The sequence below is a fragment of the Hakea prostrata genome, chromosome 5, assembly GCF_041222555.1.
Source record: "Hakea prostrata isolate BN-2017 chromosome 5, UWA_Hpros_2, whole genome shotgun sequence".
In the NCBI taxonomy this organism is placed as follows: domain Eukaryota; kingdom Viridiplantae; phylum Streptophyta; class Magnoliopsida; order Proteales; family Proteaceae; genus Hakea; species Hakea prostrata.
Genome location: NC_142604.1, coordinates 33,113,612 through 33,139,072, shown reverse-complemented (window position 1 = coordinate 33,139,072; position 25,461 = coordinate 33,113,612). Strand labels below are relative to the sequence as shown.

Sequence of the window (25,461 nt, the reverse complement as noted above, 5' to 3'; positions counted from 1 at the left end):
TTACTATTAAGAAGTTGAATTATAAGTGTCATATCTCCTTGAGATCGACCCGTTAGCTACACGATACCGTGCGCTTGCGGTTACTTTTAAATTTCACAAACAAGTTTTTGGCGCCGTTGCCGGGGAGGTATTAGTCCACTTTAGTTTTCTAATTCTTAGGTAAATCGAAGTATTTAAAAAAAAAAAATCAAAGATATTACTCTTAACTTGAGTAGAAACAAAAACGTATAGTAGTCCCCACTATACTGCAGAATCCCCAGGGTAATATTTATGTTAATCTAATTTGATATTTCTATGATTTTCTTGTTGTTTTTGACCAAACAATTTATTCCCTTTCATCCTGTGATCTCAACCTTTTCATGAGAGCCATAAAGGTTGAAACCCTAGTTTTTGGGTCAAATCAAGAACCCATATTTTAATCATGTTAATATCCAATCAATGTGTTTTCTTTACAAGATTTGTAACCTATCATCCTCTAGTTCTTTATCCTTGATCATACCATTACTTTCTTCATAATCCATGATTAACCTAATTAGGGTAACTTTCGGTTCCTTTTTAGTAACTTGAAAACTTGATTCGATTAGTGTTTTGATGAAATCTATATACTAGTATGCTGCCATTGTAGTTTTCCCATGTTTTTGTACCCTTTTGAACCACCAAATTCGGTTCTATTTTCCCAAAATTCTGATTCTTGAAGGCTACTGTCTCAGTTGGTCGACTCATATGGCTAGACTTGGGCTCATGGGCGCTTAAGACCGGTAACCAACCCATGAGAGGACATGAGAGCTTCCCGTTTACCATATGTGGATAACCAATAGGGTTGATGAGTCCGTAGTCCGGGACTATTAGGACTCTAGTGGAAAGGATACCGGAAAGAATCGCCCGGGGCGAAGAATGGAGGTATCTGGACTCGAGTTGATGTAATCGAGTAGATGACTTGCATTGGGCTAGGCTTTACCATGACATGCGCAAGTACTTAGACCAAATGGTGATGTGAGAGAGAGGTGACTTAACCCCCAGCCATGGATTGTCCCGAGGGATGTCGGACCCACTACCAACAGGAGCCGTACGCGTGACCTACCCAAAGAAGTATGGTGCTATGACTTAAAGCATGTCTGCCAATAGAGACCAGAATACATAGAGTTTAGATGCATACATACATTATCTGTTTCATATTGCTTTGCATCTTGTTATGTTCTGCCAAATGTTATTTATGTTGTTATGGATTAACTACCTTACTGAGTTTCTTCGAAACTCATTCCTTTTTTTTTTGGTACAATCTCTTGTTAGACTATTCTACAGGTACTGACTACTATGAAGAACAATACAATGAAGCGCAAGCCGATGAAGCGTACTACACGCAAGGTGTTGGCGACAATCAAGATTACTCTAATGATCCCTCAGGCGATCACATTTCGTACTACGATTAGAGGCAATGTGGAATTGCAACATCTCAGTTGGATTGATGAAGTCCACTATTTTGAAGATGTCATCTATAGGATAGAAGACTCTTAGTTTAGTTTATCTTTCTTATTTCCTTTGATTTAGTTGTAATTCTTTTTAGACTTACATATTACGTTCCGCTGTATTTGTGGAGGGAGTTTCCGCCTCTCTCTACTGCTTTTGATATCTTCGGATATCTGGTATCTTTTTCCGCACTCTGATTATATTGTTTATTCATTTCTTGTGTTGAATCTTTGTTTATAATATTTAAACCTTGATTATTTCCTGTTTATGATTATGTTATTGTATATGTGGGAGGGTGATTTCCTCGATACTTGATCTTCGTGGCTGTGGATCACACTCCCGGGTATGCCAGTTAGGGTACCAGCTGGGGGGATGTGGCAGAGTGGTATTAGAGCCCAAAGTTCAAGGAAATCCTAACCACAGAAAACAATAACGGAAGATTCCTGAGTCATAGATCCAGAAGTGACTCATCTACTCTTAGATATGAATAATAGAACACTTGGATTAGAAACTTAATCAATGAAGCATAACTGAATATTTCTGAATAACATACCATAATTATACTTAAACAAATGTTACTTAATGCAATAAAAGTGCATAATACACAATAATAAAGTGAAACAAAGAGAACTTCATTAATTTCAAAAGTTTTTACAACGATTACATCAATCAATGCATAAATGGAAATCCTAAGTACAGTCTATCTAGGTGATCTCTTTTGATCTCTGAAAGCTCTGAAGTCCTCTGCTAGCTGAGTCACCTGATACTCTATCCTATCCTGTCGTGACTCCATCCTCTCATACATCTGCTCCTGTCTGACCTCCATCCTCTCTAGCATGGAAGTCATCGATCTCATCTGTGCACCAAGATCTGAAGTCTCTGGAACTGCATGAGACGGACCCCTTGTCTCGAAGTGTGATGAAGGAGGAAACTCGTGATGCTCCGGCTCACCCTTGTGCATCTCTGTATCATCTCCGGCTTGATCATCACTATCAGGACCACATCCTGTCCTCCATCCTCTGACTCCTGCTCCTCCTCTGTCTCCTCATCATCCTCACCCTTTGGACCAAGAGATCTCAGTGTCTGTTTCAGCCTCATCTGACGAATGGTCCTAGTCCTGATCGTGTATCCCAGTGATCCAGGGTCCACTGGTGTATCCTTGAAACTCACTCCGAAGTGCCTGAAGATCAAAGTCAGAAGCCTCCCATAGCAAAGGTTCCGCATGCTAGGCCGCAGAACCAGATCCAGCATGACCTGCTGAATGATGTAAGAAAGGTCTATCTCGAAGCCCATGTAGATGCGGTAGATGACTAAGGCCTCCATCACTGTGACCCGATGGTGATGTCCAGCCTTCGGCATAATGTTTCGGTTGACAATGGGACCGATAATCCGTGCTAAATCTGTCATCCGCCCGCTGTTCCACGGAGTGTGGCATCGACGATCATCCCACAGTGTAGTGCAAATCTCGTGCAGCTCATACGGCATCAAGTAACTGTCGATCCCTGCCCCCGCAGGTATCCACACGACCTGTCGTGGATAGTAAGGAACCCGCAAGATCTCAGCCAATGATCTCGTGGAGAAGCGGATTCGAGTATGAAAGACGCTGCTCCTGAGGACTAGCCGAAGAGGATGTCCTGGACCTCTAGACTCCTCTGTAGATGTAAGGTTGCTAAAGAACAACCTCACTAGCTTCGGATATACCAGCAAATCCTCGGTGAAGAGATGTGTCCATTGCATAGTGTCGAATCTCTGCCGAATCCTGAAAACTTAGAGCTGACAAAGGTGAAGTAGATGTCCCAGCTCGATACTGCAGTAGCTGAAGTAGGCCTCGTACAAGAACCCGGCCTGTGGAGTGTCGAATCTGTCTGGTCTCCGAATCTCCTGTCTAGGCTCTGCAGGAACCTGACTTCTACCCTTGAGTGCCCATACGATGCGACCTCGACCTCGTCCTCGTCTTCCCCTCGGCATAGTGTATGTCTGTGGAAGAAACAAAAGACATTGTTTGTTAGTGCTATTTCAAGATTTCAGCCAATTTTTGTAATTTTTCGAAAAATTTCAAATTTGGGGAAAATTTGATTTGAAGATACTAGCATGTGCACAATACTTGGAATTGCATGGCTATGAAGTTTATTTGAAGAAAATCGACCGAAAACTTGGTTCAAAGTGGAAAATTCAGCAAGAAGAATTTGGGGATTTTTGCATTCTAGGTCAAAATTGGATTTTTGAAAAGATGGAATTGGTTAAATCAAACTATATGGACATATCTACAATATCATCTTGAGCATTTGATTTCGTGTGAAAACTCCAAGCGGTTTGTGAGAAAACGAAATTTTTCTAAAGTTAACGATTTCGGTACGAAAACGTTGTGATAAGTGTTGGAATGTGTTAGAACTTGTTGTCTATGCATGGCATTGTGTTTAAAACCTAGGGAATATGTTTCTAAATATTCCTAAACATGATTTCTAACATTGGATACAAGTAAAACATGGATTTTGTTGAAATGCAAGCATGAGAAGATGAAAATGAAAGAAAGAACGATGGATTTACCTTGTATGAGATGAACGTTAGATGGGGTGTTGTTGTTGAAGCACTAAATCACTCCTAGAACACTTGGAAGAACCTTAGAAGTCTTTCCCAGAGCTCTCTCACGTTTTGAAGAAGATAGAATGAAGTTGGAATGAAGAAATGAGGCTTAAAATGCGAATTTTCGTATTCTGTGAGCATTGGTCGACTGGGCCAATCGACCAATCAATCGACCAATGGACCCAATGACCTCATTTTCTGTTGAATTTTTGGAAAATGTGATTTTTGTCCTATGGATTATTGTTGGATGACTAAATGGATGTATTTAAGCATGATATAAATTTTCAAATCATTTGGAAATGTGGAATGTGTTGAAACTTCGAAATTCGGTATTTTGATGTTTTCAATTCTTGCAGAATGGTTGCTCTGAGAAGGGGACGTGGGGAATCCAGTGGTCATGGTCGTGATGAGATACCTGAAGATGGTCATGATCAGCAGACCAATACTGGCGATCAGGGTACCCATGACATACCCAATGCCCCAAACGTCGGTAATTTTCGTGATATTGCCAATATCATGGGCAATATGATGCAACAGCAAGCAGCTCAGTTCAACCAGATGTTGACCGGTTTCATGACTCTGCATAATGAGACTCGTGCAGGTGTTAATGGAAATCTTCATACTGTTGTCCCGAATGCGGGAGGTTTAGCTGGAACTCCTCATACTCGCTTGATGGAGAGTTTTCTGAAGATGCAAGTGCCCACTTTCACCGGAGTTACCAAGGACCTCTTGTTTCCTAACAAGTGGCTTCGTGAATTGGAGAAGGCTTTTCGTCATTTGCAATGTACAGAAGCTCAGAAGATTCTGTTTGTTGAACAAAAGTTGCAACATGAAGTTGACGCTTGGTGGACCTCCAGTCGGCCTGTTTTGGAAGGTTTGCATGCGGGTGTTGTAACTTGGGAGTTGTTCAAGGAAGCTTTATGCATGAACTACTTCCGTGAGGTGGTGAAAGATGTGAAGGAAGATGAGTTTATGGTTCTCACACAAGGATCTTTGTTTGTGTTGGAGTACCAACAGAAGTTCGAGGAGCTTCATTTCTTTGCTCCTGATTCTCTGAAGCTTGATCTCGCCAAAGCGAAGAAATTCTTTAAAGGACTGCGCCCTGCCATTAAGCTTACCTCACTGTCCAACCTATAGTGAGCTATGCTCAAGTGGTGCAGAACTCGAAGAAGTTGGAAGAAACTGAGAAGGATAATGCACGTGTGCAAAGGCCCTGGCAGCCTAGGAACCCTGGATTGGTGGATCGTAATGATCGGCGTTTTGTGAGACCTACACCCTACCCCACTCCTGCTTTTCAGCCTAGGAGTGTAGGTCAGAGCCCTGGTTTTCAGCAGCCCGGCCAGTTTAGATAGTATGGCGGGAATCGACAACCAGTGAATGCAAATGCTAGGCCTGTGAATGCGAATCTTAGGCCATTGGTTCAGAAGCCCCCTGTTGCAGCTACTTCAGTAGGACCTAGCAATCCTAGTTGCTTCTACTGTAAGCAGCTTGGTCATTTTGCTCGTGATTGTCCGAAGAAGCCTGCTCAGCAGCCTGCCCCTGTGGTGAAGAATGCTCCTGCTCCTCCCTCTGGTAGAGTGTTCAGTATATCCAGTACTGAGCAAGATGCCAGCCATGATGTGATTACAGGTACATTGTTAATCGCTTCTATTCCTGCATTTGTTTTATTTGATACGGGTGCATCTCATTCGTTCATATCATCTGCATTCATCAAGAAGACTGACCTAATCCCTGAGAAATTGTCTAGTTGTTTATTGATTAGTACACCTACTGGTCCTGTTGTGAAACTAGATAAAGGGTTAGTTAAATGTCCTGTATTGATTGGTGAGAAGAACTTGAAAGCCAATTTGGTACTTCTTAATATGAAGGACTTTGATGTCATTTTTGGAATTGACTGGTTGACAGCCCACAAAGCTGTGTTTCTTTGTTCCTCAAGGAAGATTCAGTTCCATGTTTGTGGAAGTCCGATTTTTGAATTTCAAGGTGAGAAAAGAAGGGTTTGTAGGAAGATACATGTCGCATTGATGCAAATCTATGCCCTAGTAGATGATGCTCCATTTGAAGGCAAGAGTAAAATGGAGAATAGAGTTGACGAAGTCAAGAGTGTCTGTGACATTGTTGATGTCTTCCCTGATGATCTATCGGGAGTGCCTCTAGATAGGGATGTTGAGTTTTCTATTGATCTCATCCCTGGTGCCGCTCCGGGTATCTAAGGCTCCGTATAGGATGGCTCCTACTGAGCTGAAGGAATTACAAAACCAGTTGAATGAGCTCATTGATAGAGGTTTCGTACAACCTAGCGTGTCACCTTGGGGAGCTCCGGTTTTGTTCGTCAAGAAGAAGGATGGTAGTATGCGTCTGTGCATCGACTATTGTGAGTTGAATAAGCTGACCATCAAGAATAGATACCCGCTGCCAAGAATTGATGATCTTTTCGATCAGTTGAAGGTGCAGCTGTGTTCTCGAAGATTGACTTGAGATCTGGATATCACTAGTTGAAAGTGAAGCCTAGTGATATCTTCAAGACAGCTTTCCGAACAAGGTACGACCATTATGAGTTCAGAGTTATGCCTTTCGGATTGACTAATGCTCCTGCAGTGTTCATGGACCTCATGAAAAGAGTTTTTCACGATGTGCTCAATAAGTTGGTGATCGTCTTCATTGACGATATCCTGATTTATTCGAAGAGTGAAGAAGAGCATGCAAGGCATCTAGATTTCACCTTGCGAAGACTGTGAGACAAGAAGCTGTACGCCAAGTTTAGCAAGTGTGATTCTGGCTCAAGGGTGTAGTATTCCTCGGCCATGTGGTTTCAGCTGAAGGTATTCGTGTCGATCCTGAAAAAGTCCAAGCAGTGGCTGATTGGGAAAGACCGAAGACGGTTACGGAAATAAGAAGTTTCCTTGGATTGGCAGGTTACTACAGAAGATTTATTGAGAACTTTTCTCGGTTGGCTGCTCCTATGACTAAGCTGACCAGGAAAGAAGAGAAGTTTGTTTGGTCTGACGCTTGTGAGAAGAATTTCCAAGAGTTGAAGGATAGATTGACAAGTGCCCCTGTTTTGACTATACCTGATAGTTCCGGTGGTCTAACAGTCTATACTGATGCGTCAATGATTGGTTTGGGTTGTGTACTGATGCTGATGCAACATGGTAAGGTTGTAGCCTATGCTTCTCGGCAATTGAAAGATTATGAGCGGAATTACCCCACTCATTATCTAGAACTTGCCGCTGTTGTTTTCGCTTTGAAGATTTGGAGACATTACCTCTACGGTGAGAAGATTGCCATTTTCACGGATCATAAGAGTTTGAAATACTTCTTTACCCAAAAGGAGTTGAACATGAGCCAAAGAAGATGGTTGGAACTAGTCTCTGCTTATGATTGTGATATTCAGTATCACCCTAGGAAGGTAAACGTTGTTGCGGATGCTCTTAGTAGGAAGATTCAGAAGAAGACTTTGGATTTGAATACCTTGAGTCTGCCCTTGTTGTCTTCTATTGAGAGTTTTGAATTGGAAGTTGTCCCTGATAATTCTGATTTTGTTCTTTCTACCATGACGGCAAGATCTAACCTCAGAGATAAGATTGTTGCCCTGTAGAGTTTTGATCAAGAACTTGAGGACAAAATTGAGAAGATTTCTTCGAATCCTGAGTCGGACCCCGACTTTGGTATATCCATGGATGGTGCTTTATTGTTTAGAGGTAGACTGTGTGTGCCAACAAATGAAGAAATTAAGAAGGAAATATTGAAGGAAGCACACCAGTCAATCTTTACAGTACACCCTGGAAGCACCAAGATGTACAAGGACTTGAAAGAACATTTTTGGTGGATTGGTTTGAAGGCCGATGTTGATGATTTTGTTGCCAAGTGTGAGACTTGCCAGCGTGTGAAGGCCGTTCATCAACCTCCATCTGGATTAGTTCAGCCCCTTCCTGTTCCTAGTTGGAAGTGGGAGGATATCTCTATGGACTTCGTGACTAGCTTACCTCGAACAAGTAAAGGCAATGACACTGTGTGGGTGATAGTTGATAGGTTGACCAAATCAGCCCATTTCATTCCTATGAAGATCACTCATACTCTGGATAAGCTAGCTAGGCTTTATGTGGACAATGTGGTTCGTCTGCACAGAGTGCCAATGAGTATTGTTTCTGATCGTGATCCTAGGTTTACCTCAAGGTTTTGGAATAGTTTGCAGAAGGCCTTGGGAACCCAATTGAATTTGAGTACAGCTCATCACCCACAGTCGGATGGACAATCTGAGCGAACAATTTAGACCATGGAAGATATGCTCAGATCTTGTGTGGTGGATATGGGTGGAAATTGGGATGAACACTTAGCTTTGGTTGAGTTTGCCTATAACAACAGCTATCAAGCAAAGGTAGGCATGGCTCCATTTAAGGCTTTGTATGGTAATACTTGTAGGACACCATTGTACTGGACTGAGACGGGTGAAAGAAAAGTCTTAGGTCCTGAGATAATTGAAGCTACGAGTGCGATGGTTGATATGATCAGAGAAAGGATTAAGTCTGCTCAGTCAAGACAAATTTCTTATGCTGATAAGAGAAGGACTGATCTAGAATTTCATGTTGGAGAGAAAGTTTTCTTGAAGGTTTCAACAATGAAGGGTGTGATGAGATTCAATGTTAAAGGAAAGCTTAGCCCTCGTTTCATTGGACCTTTTGAGATTTTGGAGAAGGTTGGACTTCTTGCTTATTGATTGGCATTACCTTCGTCTATTGCTGTTGTGCATAATGTGTTTCATGTTTCTATGCTCTGGAAATATATAGAGAATCCGGAACATATTTTACAGCAAGCACCGACTTAGTGCCTGATCTTACCTATGATGAAGAACCTGCTGAAATTTTGGATAAGAAGGAAAACCAGCTACGGAATCGCACCATCCCTTTGGTAAAGATTCGGTGGAAGAACCATACCCTTGAAGAAGCTTCTTAGGAGAAGGAAGAAGATATGAAGGAGAAGTTTCCTCACCTCTTTGGAAGCACAGGTGTGCTTTCAATTTCGGGGACGAAATTTCTTTAAGGGGGGAGAATGTGAAACCCAGCCCTAACCTTGACCCGGAAACCCTGTTGTTTGTAGGTCCGACAACCCGAAGTAAGGCAAGAAGTCAGCTTTGGGCCATTTCTGTAGAAGACTTGGTGGTTGGATTGAAATCCATGAGTGTTGATGTCAGTGTTCCATTTATAGAAACTGCATCTTGTTGAAGATCGGATTAGTTGATGGACTTGGAGTACTCTCTGTATTGGTTCAAAGGCATTTCTACCTACTAGGTAAGTCACTTTAGGTGTGTACAAAACCCCGTTATGTTGGACTTGATCTGAGCCTTTAAATCCACTGTTTGAACTTGCTGTCTTGATTGGTTGACTGGACCAGTCGACCAATCAATCGACCAATTGGTTCGGTTTTTGCTAATTTGGTCGTGGCTACTCTATTTAAGTCTAATCTCGGGATTACTCCGCCTCATCTGCCTCCTAAGCCTCTGGAACGAGTTAGAACTCCATTCTAATCAATTCCCTTGCATCCTTGGTTAATATCTCACAAGAACTCAAGTGATTTCCTTCCTCCTGCATCAAAAGTATGTCTACACTCTCTTTTCTTCGACATCCCTGAATTTATTTTATTTAATATTGTTCTTGATTGAGATCAGGAAGGAGATGCTGCATTCTTGCAACCATCTATTCCATGATCTCATTCTGTTCTTTGAGATCTATGATCATCGTCATGATCTCAACCCTAGCCGAATTAATTCTTGAAACCCTAACCCTTGTATGATCTTTCTGGAAACCTTTGGTAACCTCCCATGCAAGGGAAACCTCATGGGTAATATTTATGTTAATCTAATTTGATATTTCTATGATTTTCTTGTTGTTTTGGAGCAAACAATTTATTCCCTTTCATCCTGTGATCTCAACCTTTTCATGAGAGCCATAAAGGTTGAGACCCTGGTTTTTGGGTCAAATCAAGAACCCATATTTTGATCACGTTAATATCCAATCAATGTGTTTTCATTACAAGATTTGTAACCTATCATCCTCTAGTTCTTTATCCTTGATCATACCATTACTTTCTTCATAATCCATGATTAACCTAATTAGGGTAACTTTTGGTTCCTTTTTAGTAACTTGAAAACTTGATTCGATTAGTGTTTTGATGTCCTCTATATACTAGTATGCTGCCATTGTAGTTTTCCCATGTTTTTGTACCCTTTTGAACCACCAAATTCGGTTTTATTTTCCCAAAATTCTGATTCTTGAAGGCTCTTTGTCTCGGTTGGTCGACTCATTGGTCGACTGGGGCAGTAGACCAATCCAATCGACCAATGAGTACATCAACCTCATTTTTGGTCTGTTTTGATTGGTTTGATACCTTTCCTTCTAGGTATCTTTCCTAATATGTTGTATACACTTGTTTAGGACTTTCTTCTCAGGTTTAGTCAAGGTCTTACTTGATTCCCTAAGATTCCTTTGCGAGTTATAAGGTAAGGACAGTTATTCCTTAATTACATAGATCGCATACTCTTTGGTTTCTACCTTATGAAACTATGAGTTTGTTTACTGTTCTTATATTGTATACTTCTGATGTACTACTTTAACTACAATAGCACTTCACTTATGTTTATTTTTTTATTATTTAAGCTTATATAAATTGCTTATTACTATATTGTTTAACGATTAGCTTATGCTTTTACATTTTCTTTTATATGATGAATTGTTGGTTGTGTATGACATGGTTGATCTGAGAATGTGTTTGACTAGGTATGGTTTGGGATTGAGAGGTGTCCTTTTGACACTTCTGTCCTTGGACATCCGAGGGAATAGTATGGAATGTTCTCCGAAGATGCCCATCGACGCTTTCCCGAATCATTGGATGTCATACCTAGGGCTGTCTAGCAATGTTTGGCTAGGATGTCCCCGTTATATCATACACAAATCGGAAGGGTATTGAGACCAAATGACTCGTGGTAGCAGTGTGATTCACGGGCGCTTAAGACCGATAACCAACCCGTGAGTGGACGGGAATCATATTGTGGGCCATTTATTGGAGGGTTGCATATGGCTAGACTTGGGCTCATGGGAGCTTAAGACCGGTAACCAACCCGTGAGAGGACATGAGAGCTTCCCGTTTACCATATGTGGATAACCAATAGGGTTGATGAGTCCGTAGTCCGGGACTATTAGGACTCTAGTGGAAAGGATACCGGAAAGAATCGCCCGGGGCGAAGAATGGAGGTATCTGGACCTGAGTTGATGTAACTGAGTAGATGATTTGCATTGGGCTAGGCTTTACCCTGACATGCACTAGTACTTAGACCAAATGGTGATGTGAGAGAGAGGTGACTTAACCCCCAGCCATGGATTGTCCCGAGGGATGCCGGACCCACTACCAACAGGAGCCGTACGCGTGACCTACCCAAAGAAGTATGGTGCTATGACTTAAAGCATGTCTACCAATAGAGACCAGCATTCATAGAGTTTAGATGCATACATACATTATCTGTTTCATATTGCATTGCATCTTGTTATGTTCTGCCACATGTTATTTATGTTGTTATGGATTAACTACCTTACTGAGTTTCTTCGGAACTCATTCCTTTTTTTTTTTGTACAATCTCTTGTTAGACTATTCTATAGGTCTTGATGCTATGAAGAACAAAGTACAATGAAGCGCAAGCCGATGAAGCGTACTACACGCAAGGTGTTGGCGACAATCAAGATTACTCTAATGATCCCTAGGCGATCACATTTCGTTCTACGATTAGAGCAAACGTGGAATTGGAACATCTCAGTTGGATTGATGAAGTCCACTATTTTGAAGATGTCATCTATAGGATAGAAGACTCTTAGTTTAGTTTATCTTTCTTATTTCCTTTGATTTAGTTGTAATTCTTTTAGACTTACATACTACGTTCCGCTGTATTTGTGGAGGGAGTTTCCTCCTCTCCCTACTTCTTTTGATATCTTTGGTATCTTTTTCCGCACTCTGATTATATTGTTTATTCATTTCTTGTGTTGAATCTTTGTTTATAATATTTAAACCTTGATTATTTCCTGTTTATGATTATGTTATTGTATATGTGGGAGGATGATTTCCTCGATACTTGATCTTCGGGGCTGAGGATCATACTCCCGGGTATGCCAGTTAGGGCACCGGCTGGGGGGATGTGACAATAACAGTTCAATAAATGAATTAAAGAATTACAGGAGTCCAAATACTCCAATAAAATAATAAATGAAAGAATAATAAATCAACTAAATACAAGTTCAGCGGAAGCAATCAAAAAGAGTTATATTATTTTCTTTCCAGTTTCCTTTTCTAAGGCTAAATAATGTTTCTCATGAATCTCTAGAAAAGGCGTCCTCCAGTTCTTCTCCAATCATTGAGCGAACTGTCTAACCACTTTCCATCTCTGTCCATCAATAGGTGCGATAAGCGCATTCCATGCACTCGCAGGAGCTCTCGCACAGGCTATCTCCATTTCCCATTGCCGGTGCCACATCCTCTTCATACGGGAAGGTTCCTTCATAGGAAACCAGTCCAAGCTCCTACACTGTGGGGTTTGGGGAAGGGACTTTCTAGGCAGCCTTACTCCGCCTTTTTTTTTTTTTTTTGCAAAGAGGCTGATTCGAACCCGCGACCTCCAGCGCACAATGGAGAGACTCCACCATTGTGCCAGGCCCGCCCTTCCTGTGCAGGCTAATAAAACATATACAAATAAAGGAGTGAGTTCTAGAGAACTCAGTAAGAACAATTACAATTCCCATCAATTATCCAACAAAGTAAAAATGCATAAATGATATGAATGAGTGCAAAGTATGAATGATACTATAATTCTAACTATGCAAGTCTCTAATAGCTGACATGCTCTAATATACACCAGCCCTCCTCTGGGTAAGTCTAGTCACTCTGATCCGGCAAGGACTGGTTACCTCTGTAGGGATCCTGGGCAAAATGGAAGGTCCACACCTAGCTCTCAAACCATGGCTGGGGTTAAGTCAACACTCTCTCACCACGACCATTGGCAATGAGTACTGGCGCATGTCGATGTTTCTAATCCAATGCAAGGTCATACAGGTAACATGTCTACATGAAGTCCAGATACATCCCCTATGGCACCAACCAACTCGGTTCAATATCCTTCGTAACCTAGGAATGAGAATCCTCACTGACTGGCTACCGCTATTGGACTTCATTCCATAACCCTATGGTCATCCACATATTGTTGGGGTGGAATGTTCTCATGACTCCTCATGACACCCGATCCGTTCCTTGGACGTCCATGAGCCCAACCCTAACATACGCAACCCTACCATTTATATGACTAACAGTGGACCAATGTCACATCACTGTCATCACGGGTCATCCGGTTTCAATCCCCTTACCGAAAGGGTAGTAGCATGTGGGGTACCTAGCCATGCAATTCTAGACTCTACCTAAGAATGTCATCCAATAGTCATGATAGTGCTAGAGACATCAGCAGGCATGTGTCCCATTCCACAGCCTTCAGATATCCCAAGCTAAGATATCCTAGAGGAATACCTCATCCATCAAAACCACATACCAGCCATCATCAGTACATAGCATTCATAACCAACAAAGTATATATGTAAACAAGATAAACAGCAGTAATATAACAAGATCAATATGTAAAACATGATTTCAGTAGCATATATAATGAAAGACTAATACTAACAGACACTAGACTAGCATGTTTTAGTCTATTCATAAAGATAGGATTGAATGTCCTTACTTGCATATAAGTAAATCATCTGTAAAAAGAAATCCTTAAATTATTATAAGACTTTCTCTTCAAATAGAGAACACCTAAACATAGGGTTACAATAATGTATAAGTCAATTGAATTAAAGTGAATCAAAACTAAAAGTCAGTTGGTCATTGTTTACCAGCCGGTCACTCGTGCCGGTCGCTTTGGTTGAGCGACCGCCACTAGTGACCGCCCCAAAAACAGAGAGTCTCAATCCAAAACTCAGGCTTTTGATCACCCGTTTTCAATCTGGATTTCGAGTGATCATGGCCTAAATCCCGAATCTAACACTCCCAACACCACTGGGTGACAAGAAACCTAACAAACACCATAAATAGATTACCCAGAACTCTCCCCTTGACTGGATCTATCCTTTTCACGAAAGCAGGGTTTCGTTTTCGGATGAATCACATCAAGAAGATTGGAAAGAGAGTTACGATTGATCAAAAGGGTAACCACCATGATGAGGGGATGGGTTAACACGAAAATGAAAGATAAAGGAGATAAAAGATGAAGGGTGAATCCATTACCGATCGTGTCGCTAACCGATCAAAAATAAAATCCTATACTAATCTAGCAAGCAGAAAGTACGGGGTCGAACTATGGGGAACTAAAAGGCTAAGTCACTAAGATTGAATTCAACAAAACTAATTTTAAACTAAATCTACTAATTAATGCAAGAACGTTAACTATGAATATGTGAAGATCTTTGGGATTTCGAATCCCCAATGCTTTTCCCTAACCGATATAACTCTACACTTCCAAGTAAATTAATGATGGTTTTCCTAGATATGCCCTATCTTCGCAAGACTATCGTCTTTCACGGAAGCTTGGCACACTTAGTTCGTTGAGTTATAAAACATCTTTGGCCAGACTCAAACACAATCAACTAGAAGATATAGAACAATCAAATTAATGAAATACGCATGGTTCATCTACATCCCAAAGAAAAGGAACTAGCTACACATTATCACAAAGTTCATAAGAAAAATAAAGATGAAACATAGGGGGAGGGAGAGAGAGAGAGAGAGAGAGAGAGAGAGAGAGAGAGAGAGAGAGAGAGAGAGAGAGAGAGAGGGAGATGTGGTCTTCTTCTTCAGCAATGAGAGAGATGAGAGCCGCATTCGCCGTCTGCTTCTCTTCTCTGTGGCTAGTTTCTCTTTCTGTCTCCCACACACAATGAATCCCCTCTCTTTACTCGTCAATTTGACCTTTATTCTTTCGGATTTTGGAAAAAATTAAAACTATAAAGTTGTAGATATTTTCTATATCGTTCCACAGCATCTTGAATCACCGAAATCCAAGCTCATACGAGAGAGATATGCCCAAAATACTGAAGGTATGTCTGTTTACCCGATTTTCAGATTTATTACCAATTTTTTTCCTTAGACCTCCACCTATTTCCAATCTGGCTAAGATCTCACTTTTCATGATTTCTTGAGCAGCAATATTGAATGCCATGATTTAAAATCCACCAATATCTAATATATTTTCCAACTTTACTCCATATTATCTCTAATATCCAAAATCACCTTATTCCTGAAAAATACAAAAAATACTGAATTAGCCCTCTTCAATTAAATAAGTATGGGGAATTAAATCAAATAAATAATGGTAAATGCATGCTTATCAAATACCCCAACACTTGAGTGTTTGCTAGTCCTCAAGCAAAATGAAATAATAAAAGTAATACGGAAAATAAAGAAAGAAAAACCTAACTCACTTTCGTAGGAATCACGGTTGCACTTAGCATGTGCAACAAGCCTTTAAACCCCTAGGTTACCCTCGTGGACAAGTTGTGTCTCGTGAGTGTTTGCAGAGAATATACACACAAAATTCTTCAGTGCTCTTCTAATTATTCTGGCAATAGTAAGAGTAAAAAGACAGATTCAAGACAAAGACACTCCACTAAAGATTAAAGCGAATGCTTGCATCAAGCTAGATGGCCTTAAGGGACTAGGTGTAGAACACCCCTTGAACTTACTAACTCAAGCCAACTAGGCTACAGGCCAAGACTGGACCAAAGACACCCCAACTGTTTGATGCAAGGCACGATGTTGGTGACACCGAGACCTGGTTACTAAGAAGGAGGTCAAAACTTTAAACTTCATCATATTTTTCTTTTTTTTCACATTATACTTCAATTCACTTCATATTTAAATAGTCTAAAATCGGTCTCAACTTGTCACCATAAGCACAAGGCAATACAAGACAACTAAATGGTCAAACCTTTTGGACTACCTGGAGTTTCTATTTTCCAATTCAACCTCAGTCTCAAAATGTAAAACCCATTACTATTCTCTCAAGAGGGTGTTCATTACAATAGATGGGATTTCTATAACACTTAAAACTCTCATTTTGTATCTAAGCAAGGAAATAAAACATTTATCTTACCAAAGCCAAAAAAAATTGGGCACTTTTTATCTTTGTGACAATGCTCTACCAACTATCAACAAGTCTTACTCGAGTTGACACCCCCCCCCCACACTTAAAATATGCAATGACCTCAGTGCATGCAAGATATATAAAAAAATGATAGAAGCATATAGAGGAAAGAGTTTACCCGATGTTTGAAATCATGATAGAGCACGTAACAGTAAAACCTAACAACAACAAAGAAAAGAGAAGAAAAAGAACAAGAAATAACATCTAAACAAATGGGTTGCCTCCCATAAAGCGCTAAGTTTAGAGTCTTCAAACAGACTTAGTGAGATGCAGCCAATAGAAGTGGAGGCTCAAATCTAAATGTGAATGGTGACTTCTCCAAAGAAGTGGAAGAGTCCAACAATGTGTTGACTTCCTCAATATTTAGGTTAGATTCCCCAAATGGCAAGTAATGTTGTAGGGGATCATCAATAAGCATGTTTGGAATATAATCAACCACTACCTCATCAATAAACTTAATTGCAAAGCACTCTTCACCCCTATTTGGGCTTAATGATGCATTGAAGATGTTGACTCTAAGTTTCTTATTGCCAAATGATATGTCCATGATACCTGTCTACAATTGATGCAAGCATTCGCAGTAGCTAAAAAGGGTTGTCCAAGAATGACTGGTAGTAACTTATTTGTATTGTCCATATCTAGGATAAAAAAAATTAACAGGAAAATATAAATCCTCAACCTCTACCAAAACGTTTTCAAGTAGCCCATGGGGTCGTCTAATTGAGCGGTCTGCCAAATGTAGAATCACATCAGTGGATTTCAAATCTCTTAGACCAAACCTATCATAAACTGAACCGGGTAAAATATTCACACTGGCTCCCAAATCAAGCAATGTTTTACTTATGGATAAATCTCCAATGACACATGAAATTAAAGGTGTACCTGGATCCTTAAGTTTAGGTGGCAGTTGGTTGGAAATTACCGAGCTGACTTGTTAAGTTAGGTGCACAGTTTTAGGTGTTTGAGTCTTCAACTTACGCTTTTGGGTGCACAAATCTTTTAGAAACTTAGCATAAGCTGAGACTTGCTTGATAGCATCTAATAATGGGAGATTGATACGAACTTGTTGGAATAAATCAATCATCTCCTGCATCTTAGCATTCTTTCTAGAATCTAGAATTGAGGACTCAAGAGCTTCAGGGAAGGGGGCTTTGGGAGTGTAAGATTTAGGAGTAGGACCCTCTACAATCTGAATGTGCAACCCCTTACAAGGAAATTGATGGGGGAATACTCACAGGTGGTGTTTCTTTACTACGCCTGTGTGCATCATCGCCAATCTCATGGGTCAAATCAACCTCCTCTCGACTCTCAAGATCAATGGGCAATGGCTTGGGAGTAGGCAAATGTGCATAATATTCTTTCCCACTACGTGTCACAATAGAGACTGCTTGGACTTGTTCTTTCCTAGACCCAATTTGATGATTAGGGTTACCTATTGGTTGACTAGGTAATTGACCAACATCCCTCCTACTGATGGCATCAGCTAGTTGACCAAGTTGGGTTTCCAATTTGTTAATGGACTGAGAATGGGAATGCAACAATTGAGTGTTTTGCTCTAATCCACTAAGTGCTTTTAGTACCTTATCCTCAAATGATGAATTATGTGAGGGTTGTGGAGATGATGGTTCCTCATTCCTATAGGCATTTTGGTGCATATTAAATGGAGGTGGCCTATAAGGTATTTGATTAGAGGGATTGTGTGAAATTCAGCCCTAACCTTGACCCGAAAACCTTGTTGTTTGTAGGTCCGACAACTCGAAGTAAGGCAAGAAGTCAACTATGGGCCATCCCAGTGGAAGACTTGGTGTTTGTCTTAGAATCCATGAGTGTTGATGACAATGTTCCATTTATGGAAACTGCACCCTGATGAAGAAGGAATTAGTTGATGGACTTGGAGTACTCTCTGACTTGGTTCGAAGGCATTTCTACCTATTAGGTAAGTCACTTAGTGTGTGTGCAAAACCCCTTTATGTCTGGATTTGATTTGAGCCTTCAATTCCCTATTTTGGACTTGCTGTCTAGCTTGGTCGACTGGGCCAGTCGACCAATGAGATTTGATTTTGCTGATTAGGTCTTTGCTTGCTCTATTTAAGTCCAATCTTGAGTCTACTTCGTATTTTCTGCCTCCAAACTCTTTGGAACGAACCAGAGCCCTCTGCAGGTCATCTCCCTTGCATCCTTGGTGATTTTCTTGACGGATCTACGTCAAATCTCGTGCATTTACACAAAAAGGTATGTGATCATCATCTTCTATGTTTTGTCTTTGATTCTCCATTACTTTTCTTTCCTTTTCTGTTTGAGGATAGTAGAGATGATGTTGCATCTCTGTTGCAACTATCACTTTACACATCCCCTCTCTTTTCCTAAGGATCTAAAGCTTGGTGGATGATCTTCATCAAGATCATCACTCGTTTTTGAAGGAAAACATGTATCTATTCTCTTTCCTTATTTAGATTGATGTTCTTCATTCTTAGATCTATTTTCTTGAGGATCTATGCATGCTTTTCATGAATTCTTTATCGGATTAGTGATCCATCATCTATAGTTTCTCGTCCATGATTTTGCTGTGAATTCTTCAAGAACCATGATTGATCTAATTATGGTAAGTTTTTGTTTCCTAATTTGTAACTTGAAGACTTGATATGATTAGAGTTTTGAAGTCCTCTATATACTAGCATACTATCCTTGTAGTTTCCCCCTTGTTTGGTACCCTTTTGAACCACCAAATTCGGTTTTGTATTCAAAAATCTCTGATTTTGTAGGCCACTGTCTCTGTTGGTCGACTGCTTGATCGATTGAGGCAGTAGACCAATCAATCGACCAATGAGGACAACAACCTCATATTTGGTTTGTTTTGGATGATTTGATTTCTTCCCTTCTAGGTATCTTTCCTAATATGTTATATATACTTGTTTAGGACTTTCTTTCCAAGTTTAGACAAGGTCTTACTTGATTCCCCAAAATCCTTTGCGAGTTATATAAGGTAAGGATGGTTATTTCCTTAATTACATAGATTGCATGATCTAGTTTCTATATTTGAATCTCTTTGGTTTATTTTCTTAAATAGATTCTTACACTGATATACTACTGATGCAACTACCTTGATTACAGTAGTATTACTTGTTTATGCTAAATTGATTCATGTATGATTTACTTACCAGTTATATACAAGTTGGATGTTGATATTGATTTCTTTCCATATAATAAGTTACCATACATGTGATATGATGGATTTATGTTTGTGAATGATTAAGTATGGTTTGGAAAGGGGAGATGTCCTTTTGACCCTTTTGTCCTTGGACAACTACGGGAATATTATGGGATGTTTTCGGAGAAGCCCTTCGGACACCTTCCTAAACTGTTGGATGACATATTTAGGGATGTCTAGTAGTGTTTGGCTAGGATGTCCCGTTATGTCAGACCCTAATCGGAGGGGTATTGAGACCGAACGACCTGTGGTAGCAATGGGGATTCATGGGCGCTCAAGACCGGTAACCAACCCGTGAGAGGACATGAATCACATTGTGGGGGCCATTTGTTGGTAGAGTTGCATATGGATAGACTTGGGCTCACGGGCGCTCAAGACCGGTAACCAACCCGTGAGAGGACATGAATCACATTGTGGGGGCCATTTGTTGGTAGAGTTGCATATGGATAGACTTGGGCTCACGGACGCTCAAGACCGGTAACCAACCCGTGAGGGGACGTGAGAGCTTCCCGTTTACCATATGTGGATGACCAATAGGGTTGATGAGTCCGTAGTTTGGGACTATGAGGACTCTAGTGTGAAGGAAGGATCGCCAGGGGCGAGGAATGGACGTATCTGGATTTGACTTGATGTAACTAAGTAGGAGACTTGCATTTGGCTAGGCTTTGATCTTGACATGCGCCAATAATTAGACCAATGGTGATGTGAGAGAGCGGTGACTTTACCCCCAGCCATGGAATGTCCCGAGGGATGCTGGACCCATTACCAACTAATGTTGAGTGATTGAGACTTTCCTAAAGAAGTACGGTGCTATGACTTAAAGCATGTCTGCCAATAGAGACCAGCATATATAGAGTTAGAATCATAACATCATATGTTTCATATCATATTGCATCTTACTTTGCTTTGAAATCTTGCTATTTATGTTATTTTGGATTAACTGCTTTACTGGGTTTCTTTGAAACTCACTCCTTTCCTTTTGTACAATATCTTTTGTTAGATTAGTCTACAGGTATTGATGACTATGAACGTCAATACGAGGAAGCGCAAACTGAAGAAGCGTACTTTACGCAAGGTGTTGGCAACTATGAAGATTACGTTGAGGATTCCTCGAGTGGTCTTACTTGTTACCAGGATTAGCCCTACTGTGGAGTGGGAATGTCTGAGCGTCATTGATGAAGTCTATGTTTATGAAGACGTTCTCTATAAAGTAGAATAGACTCTAGCTTAGTTTGATTATATCTTTCTTTCTTAGAATCAGTTGTAATCTCCTTTTGACTTTCGAACTACTTTTCCGCTGTTGTAGAGTGAGATTCTGCCTCACTTTACTTTGTGATTTAGATTCATTGATTGTCTTTCGTACTCTGATGATATATGAGTTATTCCTTCCTTATTTGGATCTCTCATTTATACTTTGCACATTGATTATTTATGTTCATGATTATGTTATTGTTTATGTGGGAGGTTGATTACCTCAATACTTGATCTTCGGGGCTGTGGATCACACACTCGGGTATGCCAGGTAGGGTACCGGCTGGGTGGATGTGACAGATCTGGCGTTGGTGTTTTCCATGAAAAATTAGGGTGGTCTCTCCATCCTAGGTTGTAGGTAGTGGAAAATGGGTCATTGCTCAATTTAGAAACTCTTTGGGCCAAATGTGCATGCTCCTTAACAAACTCAGGGTATAGTGTACCCAAATAGCAATCACTGACATGATGGGATAGGCTAGAACATAAAGCACATGCTTCAATCTAATTAGGTGGAGAGAAACTTGTAGGAAGTGGAGATGGGGTTTGTTGTCCTAATGACAAGAGATAGTCCAATTTCTTTGATAGCAAGTCAACCTTGGTGCTCATCTCAATAGTAGGATTGATCTCACAGAGATCGCTCCTCTTTGGTTGCCCAATGGATGTAATCTTAGTCTTAGCTGTTGAGGCATGGTATTGGGAATTTTCACTAAGGGTCTCTGTGAAATCTAGCCCAAACCTAGTTAGGACACCCTATCTATTTTGGGTAAAGAAAGGTTAGTTTAATGTTACACCTTGAAGTTGGACCTTGATTTCAGTGTTCTATCTCCTTCTTCTCTCTTTTCTTCTTCTTACTGTTCTATCTTGATGTTTTGATTATGGAGAAGGTGTTACACTACTATAACTACCTATTCTCTAATCTCCTTATGTCTTAGAGTGAACCCCCAATCACTCTATGCATTCCTTGAAACCACATGGTGAATCTCCTCAATTCTTCATTTATTTTGATTGAGTTTTGGATAGCATGATCATTCTACTGTAACTTCTTTTCTAATTAATGTTTAACATGTTTGATCTTAGCCTTTACTGCTGTTCTTATGTATTTCATCTATTCGAATCAATTCCCCTTTCTTTCTAGCCATTATAGCCTTCTATGTTGACCATTGATATAAGCATTAGTAAGTTTCTATTTTTGATTCCTCTCATTCTAGGATTAGTATTCTTTTGATTTTCTATTTAGTTATTCTTGCCTCTGATATGTTCTTGATATTCCATTAGAGTGAAGCCTTGTTCTCTCTAATTCTTCCCTTGAATCCATGGTGAGTTTGTTATGAGAACCATGTTGTTTCCAATTTAGAAACTCATGTTCTCAAATCATAAAGTACTAATTTTGGACCATGGATGATGTCCAATTCATGCTAGATAGTCTTAATATGTTTGTGTGAAGTTCCCTTTCGAATTTCGGATCAATCGGACTTCAAACGAAGAAGTTATGACCAAAACAGTGCATTCTGTACCTTGTTGTCTCCATTGGTTGACTAATTGGTCGATTGGGGCCAGTAGACCAATCAATCGACCAATGAGATCTGTTTTTGCTAATTAGGTCATGGCTTCTCTATTTAAGTCCAAATCTCGGGATTACTTCATCTCCTCTGCCTCCTAAGCCTCTGGAACGAGTCAGAGCTCCATTCCAATCAATTTCCTTGCATCCTTGGTTGATTTCTCGCAAGAACTCAAGTAATCTTCTTCCTCTTGCATCAAAGGTATGTCTACGCTCTCTTCTTCTTCTCCATCTCTGTTTTTCTTTCCTTTTTGGGCTGAGACAATAGAGAAGATGCTGCATTCTCTGTTGCTAGCATCCCTCTACTCGTCTCTCATGATTTCCTAAGGATTAATGGCTAATGCAATGATCTTAATCATGATCATTGCAAGCTTTTGAAGGAATCATGATCAAAATCATGATCTTGTCTTCGTTCATCTTTAGATTCAAATTCTGATCTTCTTAGATCTATTTTATTAATCATATTAGTAGTCAATCGCTGTGTTTTATTTACAAGAGTTGTAACCTATCAATCTCTAGTTCTTTCTTCTTGATCATACCATGCTTTCTCCAAAAACCATGATTGATACATTTATGGTAAGTTTTGTTTCCTTATTTGTGTCTTTAGATTTTTGATCAATGATAGTGTTAGGTTTGTTCCTTAGCACTAGAATACTATCATGATGATTCCTTTCTTGTTTGGTGGCGATTCGAATCACAAAATTCGGATTTCGGATCAGAAATCCCTGTTTTTGTCTGTCACTGACCCTGTTGGTCGACTGATTGGTCGACTAGGTCAGTAGACCAATCAATCAACCAATGAGGACAGTAAACTCATATTTGGTTTGTTTTGAATGATTTGATCTCTTACCTTCTAGGTTTCTTTCCTAATATGATATGTATACTTGTTTAGGACCTTCTTGCCAAGTTTGGAAAGATTCTCCTTGATCCTTGGAGATTCTCTTCAAGTTATATAAGGTAAGGATGGTTACTTCTATAATAGCATAGATTGTGTGATTTTAGTTTCTATTTTAGAATCTTTCGGATTTGTTACCATAAATAGATTCTTTTATGGATATACTACTATTGCACTTACTTTAATTACAATAGCTTTATTTACTTGTATTCTTTAGTTTATGAATGTCTTTATTTGTCAATTGTATATGAGATGGATCTTATTATGGTATATTTTCTATATACTGTAAATGTATATGATATGATTGATTTGTGATTGTGACTATTTAAGTATGGTTCGAGAAGGAGAGGTGTCCTTTTGACACTTCTGTCCTTGGACATCGGAGGGAATAATATGGGATGTTCTCTGAAGATGCCCATTGACACATTCCTGAATTGTTGGTTGTCATACTTAGGGCTGTCTAGTAGTGTTTGGCTAGGATGTCCCGTTATGTCAGACCCTAATCGGAGGGGTATTGAGACCGAACGACCCGTGGTAGCAATGGGGATTCATGGACGCTCAAGAGCGGTAACCAACCTCTGAGAGGACAAGAATCACATTGTGGGGGCCATTCATTGGTAGGGTAGCATATGGATAGACTTGGGCTCACGGGCGCTCAAGACCGGTAACGAACCAGTGAGGGGACGTGAGAGCTTCCCGTTTACCATATGTGGATAACCAATAGGGTTGATGAGTCCGTAGTCAGGGACTATGAGGACTCTAGTGTGAAGGATACCGGAAAGGATCTCCAGGGGCGAGGAATGGACGTATCTGGATCTGACTTGATATAACTAAGTAGGAGACTTGCATTTGGCTAGGCTTGACTCTGACATGTGCCAGTACTTAGACCAATGGTGATGTGAGAGAGCAGTGACCTAAACCCCAGCCATGGAATGTCCCGAGGGATGCCGAACCCACTACCAAAAGGCGTTGTGTGATGAGACCTTCCTAAAGAAGTACGGTGCTATGACTTAAAGCATGTCTGCCAATAGAGACCAGCATACATAGAGTTAGATTCATACATTCATTGTTTGTCTCATACTATATTGCATTCATGTTTTGCTTCGAAACCCTGCTATTTATGTTATTATGGATTAAGCGCCTTCTTGGGTTTCTTTCGAAACTCACTCCTTTTGTACCATATCTTTTGTTAGACTTCTCTACAGGTTCGGATTACTATGACGGTATGTATGAGGAAGTGCAAGGTGAAGAAGATGAAGACTGAAGAAGAAGAAGAGTCAACTGAAGATGTGGATTAGATTTCTTTTGTTTCTTCTAGACTTATCTTTTACTTTACTTGTATTAGCTTAGAGCTTTACTTAGATTTCGATCTACCTTCCGCATATGTTTGTGGAGTATATTTCCGCTATACTCTACAGTTGCCTTTGTATTTGGTATCATGTTTTTCGCACTCTGATATTCTTAGTGATCTTTCTGAGATCTTTTCTTGAATTTTACTATTAACTTATTAGAATACAATGCTTCGTTCTTCCTTTTGATTATGTTATTGTGCTAAATGGATATGATCGTTCCTAAACTTGATCTTTTGGGCTGTGGATCACTTCCCCGGGTAATCTAGATAGGGTACCGGCTGGGGGGATGTGACAGTCTCAAAAAGTTCCCATGCCTCTTTCTCATTCTTGTGCATGAAAGTCCCACCACAAGAAGAATCAACCATTTGCCTATGTCGGTCTCTAAGATCATCATAAAAGCATTGAACCAATTGCCATTTAGGAATAGCATGGTGGGGGCACTTTTGAAGTAATTCTTTTAGTCTTTCCCATGCCTCATGAAATTGTTCTCCTTGTTGGGAGAAACTTGTTATTGCTCTTCTAATGCTATTGGTACGACCAATGGGGAAGAACTTTTTAAGGAACTCCTATTGCATTTCTACCCAAGTGGAAATTTTAACATTGTCCAAAAAATGAAGCCAATGCTTAGCATTATCTTTAAGGGAGAATGGGAAAGAAGTAACCTTAAAGCATCAACTGAGAGGTTTTGAATTTTAACCATGGATGACACCTCTAAAAACTCATCTAAGTGCTTATAAGGCTATTCATTGGCAAGTCCATAAAAAGATGGTAGCATTTGAATCACACTAGATTTGATCTTATATTGAGCCGCCTCTATGTTAGGCAACTTAATACAAGAAACCGGAGTATATATCGTAGGAATGAAATGCTCACTCAAGGGCCTCATTGGAGGCTCATAGTTTGCCATAGTTCTTTGCCTTT

General features: G+C 40.1%; 1 non-coding gene across 1 annotated transcript; it reads left to right on the top strand.

Moving 5' to 3' along the window:
* Positions 1 to 24,963: 24,963 nt before the first annotated feature.
* LOC149015842 (small nucleolar RNA R71) lies at positions 24,964 to 25,067 on the top strand. The gene has a single exon (XR_016173780.1). It is a non-coding gene; the product is annotated as a small nucleolar RNA R71 (small nucleolar RNA).
* The last annotated feature ends 394 nt before the right edge of the window (positions 25,068 to 25,461 follow it).